The following is a 6,698-nucleotide window of genomic DNA, read 5'->3' on the forward strand; positions in this document are numbered from 1 at the left end:
CATATGATAAGGCACTGAGGACAGCCTTTATGATTAACAACAGACCAGTTTCTTCAACCACCTCTGCTCTCTTTACCCACAGACCAGTTTCCAACTCCTCAAGTTGTTATTTTAGTCTAGCAGGGATTTCACCAGTTCAGAAATTGCAGGAAGGGGGCAATATAAAAAGCCCTTTAGTCCCAAACATCTCAGATTTCTTCCTTCAAAAACAAGAACATCAAGAGTCGAATGCTTGCCTCAATTGTTTTCTTGTTCTAGACTCCAGTATCCACAGGTGCTGTCAAAACTCTCTTGGAATTAAGAGGCCATCTCTGCAAAGACCAGAAGGACCCACTGGTCCTTTATACCTTTATGTGAGTAAAGCTACTCTGCACACAGCCTCCTTAGTATTGGGAAGGGAGTTAAAAAAGGAAAAACATGAAAACTGCTGGGGTTTGAAGGACTCAAAACTTTACTTCTCTCTTTTTTCTTATGTAAACTACAGAATCAATTGAGAAATAGATTTAGAAGTTAGATATTAAATTGTTAGGTCTGCGGAGAAATGGGATCCCATTCTTTGAGCAGACTCTCAAACTGAAGTTCTGTGCCATGGTAGGAAGAGCTGGACCATAAAGGTTCTTCTTCACTGGGACCTGACACTACAACTGAAGTGTGGACGAGCAGGGAAAGTGTGCTCCCTGCAGGTAGGCACTTCCTACCAGGAAAGAGTGATTATTGATCTTTCTCAGATCCCTGGAAGGAAGCAGAATCTACTCCAGATAACTCACACATAAGAATTTTAATGACAGAACTACTTGTAGAGGTGAGATTAGGGTTTGGGAAACAAAGGATGGGAGGTGACCCAAAGACTAGCAACAGTGGGAAGCTGTTACCACCATAAGGGCTTAAGGGACAAGAAGAAAACTGTGTGTCTGGCACACAGTAAAGATCAGGGCCTTAGAAGAAGAGCCACTCATGGCAGATACAGCTGTAGGAAAAACATAGCTACTTCCAGAGAAATGGGATCACGGTGGGAGGAAAGGAGGTGAGAAACAGTCAAAGAAAATAAATACACTGACATACTGTCTCCTGTGCTCCAGTCTCCTGTTGTGGGTGTCATTGGTCAAAGCCAAAAAGAAGCCAGAGCATTATGCCATCCACAGGGCTAATTTGCCTGCCTTGCCTTCACCCACATTGGCACACCGCAGGGTAGAGGAGGGTGAAGAATGGATCTAGCAAGAGCAAATAATGGCTTATTAGAACATCGACAAAGAAGAAAGTGTACATCCACTGGAAGAAATGGATAAAAGAGAAGAAAAGTATGAGTGGGAGTACAGCAATTTTAATGGACTTTTGTTTTTTCCACTTGGAAAGATAAGGATCAAGGTAACTTTAAGTCATAAGTAAGAGCAGATATTTCCAATGCTTCAGTTTTCTCTAGACAACCCAGCTTGCCCAGCCAATCATGACATTCCCCAGGATCTTTCACTGGTCCAGGCAGTTCTGCAGACCTTCTTTCTGCATCCCTAGTCCCAGTCCTTGAACAGCTCACTTTTATTTCTTTCCTTTGCCTTACACAATTTGAAGCAGGTTTAACTGCTAAGTGCCACCAAGAGTCTCTTTCCTTTTGGCTCATGCATGGCTGTTCCTCCAGAGTTGCCTTTCTCTAGCAGACCTCAAAATTCACTGCTTCTGTCATTACGCAGTATAATGTAGTGGTGAGGAAATGGAAAATGATATCAGATGCACACGCTTTCTGTAATGTAACTATTGGATCCCTTCTGAGGCAGGTATCTGCTAGTCAGGAATAACCCCTCCGTGTTAGTGTTGTTGTATGAAGTCAATGAGATAATTACAAGATAATGTATCAATGTGTTGGGAAGGGTACAGGCATACAGTGAAGCCCTTGTGATGGTTCATATTGAGTGTCAACTTGATTGGATTGAAGGATGGAAAGTATTGTTCCTGAGTTTGTCTGTTAGGGTGTTGCCAAAAGATATTAACATTTGAGTCAGTGGACTGGGAGAGGTAGACCCACCCTCAATCTGGATGGGCACCTTCTAATCAGCTGCCAGCATAGCTGGAATGAAGCAGGCAGAAGAAGATGGAAGAGCAGACTTCTGGTCTCCATCTTTCTCCCATGCTGAATGCTTCCTGCCCTCAAGCATCAGACTCCAAGTTCTTCAGCTTTTGGACTCTTGGACTTACATCAGTGGTTTGCCAGGGTCTCTTGGGCCTTTGGCCAGAGACTGAAGGCTGCACTGTCAGCCTCCCTACTTTTGAGGTTTCGGGACTCAGACTGATCCACCACTCACTGCCTTGCTCCTCAACTTGCAGATGGCCTATCATGGGACTTTACCTTGTGACTCACATGAGTCAATTCTCCCTAATAAACCCCCTTTCATGTATATGTATATCCTTTCATATATACCTTCTGTCCCTATATAGAACCTTGACTAATACAGCTCTCAATCTTTATTGTCCCTCACCAACCTTTGCCTGTGGTGTGCCATTTTCCTGTAGCCAAACCTTCTTCTCTCTATGTCCAGTTATTGTTTGAGAAGGGGATGCAGGATCAGGGGGTTCATTACATTAACTTTACATCAGTGTTAATGCTGTGTTACTTTCTTTATATAGAGAGATGGAAGTACTAACAGTACTGTGCTGGTGTTTTGTATCCTGACATTAAAAACTGGCTTAAAGTTCCAACCAAATTTACTTATCTTGCTTCTCCATTAATCTTTGACAAATTGCAAACCCTAGAGTTTCTATGGGTACAAAAAGAGGCCAGCCAGGTCATTACTCAGGGCTGTTAAAATATGGCCTTACAAGCAGCTTCCTGTGTGCATTCACCCCAGCCAGAAATCCTTTTGATATAACTTATCATGCATTATTTAAGTTACTCTGAACATGCAGAGTAACTTACAATGCAGAATTATGGAATATAATGGAAATATCCTATGCATCACAATGTTCCCCTATAATTCTATGTCTGCCACAAAAAAAAAAAAAAAAAACTGCAAAATTACTTCTGTGGAATAATCCTATATACATGATTATAGCTCAGCCATAATTTCTGGGAACATTTTAATTCTTGGCTTTTCCTTCATCCAGCAGATTTTACTTCTTCTTTCACTGCCTAAGGTATCAACTGTCCTTTTGATCATGGCATACGTATAAGAACAATCCTCCCTTGAAGCAGGAAAGGTATAGTGGATTACCAGCTACCATTAATGTAGTCAAGGCAATTTTGTGGGAAGGGATAGGTGAGCTGAGAAACTTCAAAGAATTTTGCCAATGTGCCTTTAAGATCTGTAAATTTTCTTCAAAACTTATGTTGGTTGGGTTTTGTTTCATTCTAACCATGACAGCCTTGTGACATAAAGAAAGAATATGGAAAAACTGATTGGAAATATATCAAATCCAGTAATCTTGATATTTTGATTCAGCAATCACAAGATCATACAACCCAGTTTAAGACTTATCTCAATCTCTAAATTTAGAGATTGAGGATAGGATTTAAGCAGGAAGTGATCTAAGTGACATTACATTTTATACAGTTTATTTTTCTCCTATGTAGTATTTTATCAGGTGACCGTCAGTCAAAGACGGAGTCAAAAGGACCCATGAGGAGAAACTCATTGGTTCTGCATCAAGGCAGAAATAATCTTTATACAGTCAAGTAATCTGTTCCTTCTACACAGAGCATGTGAATTATTGATGACGCTATTCAACACTTTATTTCTTTGTGGCAGCCAACTAGGTCTTCCTAGTTACTTGCTTTTGTTGGCATTAAAATAAAATGTGTTTCTCCTACTGAGGACGTGTAAAAACGAATGGGAAATTAATATGTTTTCTAAAGTCTATAAGCAAGGCATCATATGTCAAAAAGAGTAAGCATTTGTAAGCCTAGCTGAAAAGATCCTTTACAATAAATCTTCATATAGCATGAAAAATACAACTCTGATTTTTTTTCTTCATGGCTTTCAGGGATTAACTTTTTCTCTTCACCATTTTCTTTTTGAAAATACAACTTTATTATTTTTTGTTTACTTCTTTATGACTTCTCAACTCTTGACCTTGAGGGTAAATTGTAATGTCAGAAAAATCAGCCTTTATGCTTCCCACCTCTCACAGGTTCATATCTGGCTCTTGGGTAGCTCTTCTTCTACATATACAAACTCTCAGGTTTTCTTGCATCTTATGCTTGCCCATATCTGCTTGGCGAATATGTAAAAAGTGAGGAGGTATTCATTTTTTAATGATAATTATAACAACTTGTATCATGATTTCTCATGGGCTATTACCAGCCCTATGAGATATAGTAGCAAAATATTATTATTGTCATTTTAGATGAAAGAAAATGAGCAGAGATCTTTATTTTCCTCTTTTCTTTCTTTCTTTCTTCTTTTCTTTTTTTTTTTTTTTTTTTTTTTTTTTTTTTTTTTTTTTTTTTGAGACGGAGTCTTGCTCTGCCGCCCAGGCTGGAGTGCAGTGGCCGGGTCTCAGCTCACTGCAAGCTCCGCCTCCTGGGTTTACGCCATTCTCCTGCCTCAGCCTCCCAAGCAGCTGGGACTACAGGCGCCCGCCATGTCGCCCGGCTAGTTTTTTTTTGTATTTTTTAGTAGAGACGGGGTTTCACCATGTTAGCCAGGATGGTCTCGATCTCCTGACCTCGTGATCCGCCCGTCTCGGCCTCCCAAAGTGCTGGGATTACAGGCTTGAGCCACCGCGCCCGGCCTCTTCTTTTCTTTTTGTTATATTTGTCTAGTTTTCAATGTAATCCTGTCATGAAGATGTTAACCTACCAACTGGAGACTTGATGAAGACCAGACAACATAGTGTTGATTGCTGGTGGAATAATTGGAAAAAAGATCTACATTCTGGGCTTAAGAATTCTTCTAAATGTCATATTATCTATTAAAAAGATCTGTCCCCAATGTAATTCATTGAAGTGCGATGATTAGAATCACTTTTATAACAGACTAGATTTTAGTCAGAATGACGTATTTAGACTTTTTTGGTCTTTGAAGTGACCTGTGAATCATCTCTTTTCGACATGTATTTATTGTGCACATATTACAGGCCAGGCTCTGTGTTAATAACCGGGGATAATGAAGGCAATTCAATAATGACCCTTTTCAACAGATGTTACAGTGATGATGGTAATTAAAGACTGACCAGCTCCTGAAGTGGATTGTTAAAACAAGGAGAACCTCACTTATGGAAGTTGGGAATATGGTGTTTCTGAGGAGAAGGAGGACATGTCAGGCAAAGAGAAGGCTTATGCAAAGTAGGTAAAGCAGCAAATAGCAGGAGAGTTACAAGGAACTAACTGAGTCACGTAATTCAGTATACAAGGAACTAAGTGACTCAAGTAATTCAGCATAGCAGGAGCAAAACTCCAGAATAGAAATGACTGAGGAAGTGACTGACGTTCACAATGTGCTTGGTCTGCCAATAGTGATGTGACCAGATTTGTGAGATTCATGGTTAATGGACTGAATTAGGTGGAGGGAGAGTGAGAAAAAAGAGCATAAGACTTAAGACAATCAAACAAAATAAGATGCTGAAAGAGGGGCCAGCCAATTTTTATGTCATACTTTCATGGCAGGAAGATATTGCTTCTTTTCATTTGTCAACTCAAACCCACCTTCATTGTCCCACTACCAAACACTCTTTCTTGAAGAAGTATTTTATGCAGAGTTGGGCAGCTCACCTTTTGGGATTCCATAGAATGTTTCAATAGTCAGTATTCAATAGCTTATCCTGCATAACAATTCTAAAGCCTTAGTGACTGTGCTAGTTCTTGGGTTGTACATGTACACCATGAAATACTATGCAGCCATAAAAAGGAATGAGATCATGTTCTTTGCAGGGGCATGGATGAAGCTGGCAGAAACCATCATCCTCAGCAAACTAACACAGGAACAGAAAACCAAATATTACATATTCTAACTCATAAGTGGGAGTTGAACGTTGAGAACACATGAACACAGAGAGGGGAACAACACACACCAGGGCCTGTTGCGGGGCTGCGGTGTGAGGGGAGGAAACTTAGAGGACAGGGCAATAGGTGCAGCAAACCACCATGGCACCCATACACCTGTGTAACAAACTTGCACGTTCTGCACATGTATCCCATTTTTTTTAAGAAAAAAAATAATAAAATCATAAAAAAAGAAGTACCTGAGGCTGGGTAATTTATAAAGAAAAGAGATTTAATTGACTTACAGTTCTGCAGGGTGTACAGGAAGCATCATGCTGGCATCTGCTTCTGGTGAGGTCTCAGGCAGCTTCCAATCATGGTAGAAGGCAAAGAGGGAGCTGGTGTATTACACAGCAAAAGTAGGAGCAAGAGAGAAAGGAGGGAGGTGTCACAAACTTTTAAATAAACTGTTATCCCATGAGAACTTAGAGTGAGCACTCACCCATCACCAAGAGATAGTACTAAGCTATTCAGGAGGAATGTGTCCCCATGATCCAATAGCCTACCACCAGATCCCACCTCCAACACTGAGGATTACATTTCAACCTGAGATTTAGAGGGGACAAACATCCAAACGATATTAGTGGTTTTCAACAACAACTAGTTGTTCTCATATAACAAGTTGACTTATTATTCCTGAATCTCGGGTTCAAGCAGGCAGTTAGGTTTGAGTTTGCCTCATATATGTTTATTCTTGGATCCAGGATTAAGGTATAGCCCTGATCTGGAA

The 6,698-nt window shown here is 40.3% G+C and overlaps 1 long non-coding RNA gene across 1 annotated transcript; it reads left to right on the forward strand.

Annotated features, from left to right (window-relative positions):
• The first annotated feature begins 262 nt into the window (after positions 1–262).
• LOC117086301 lies at positions 263–4,840 on the forward strand. Its single transcript, XR_004438268.1, has 3 exons — positions 263–353; positions 3,097–3,186; positions 4,751–4,840. It is a non-coding gene; the product is annotated as an uncharacterized LOC117086301 (long non-coding RNA).
• Positions 4,841–6,698: the final 1,858 nt, after the last annotated feature.

This window comes from Trachypithecus francoisi, unplaced genomic scaffold (genome assembly GCF_009764315.1).
Source record: "Trachypithecus francoisi isolate TF-2019V2 unplaced genomic scaffold, Tfra_2.0 Lachesis_group1, whole genome shotgun sequence".
NCBI lineage: Eukaryota > Metazoa > Chordata > Mammalia > Primates > Cercopithecidae > Trachypithecus > Trachypithecus francoisi.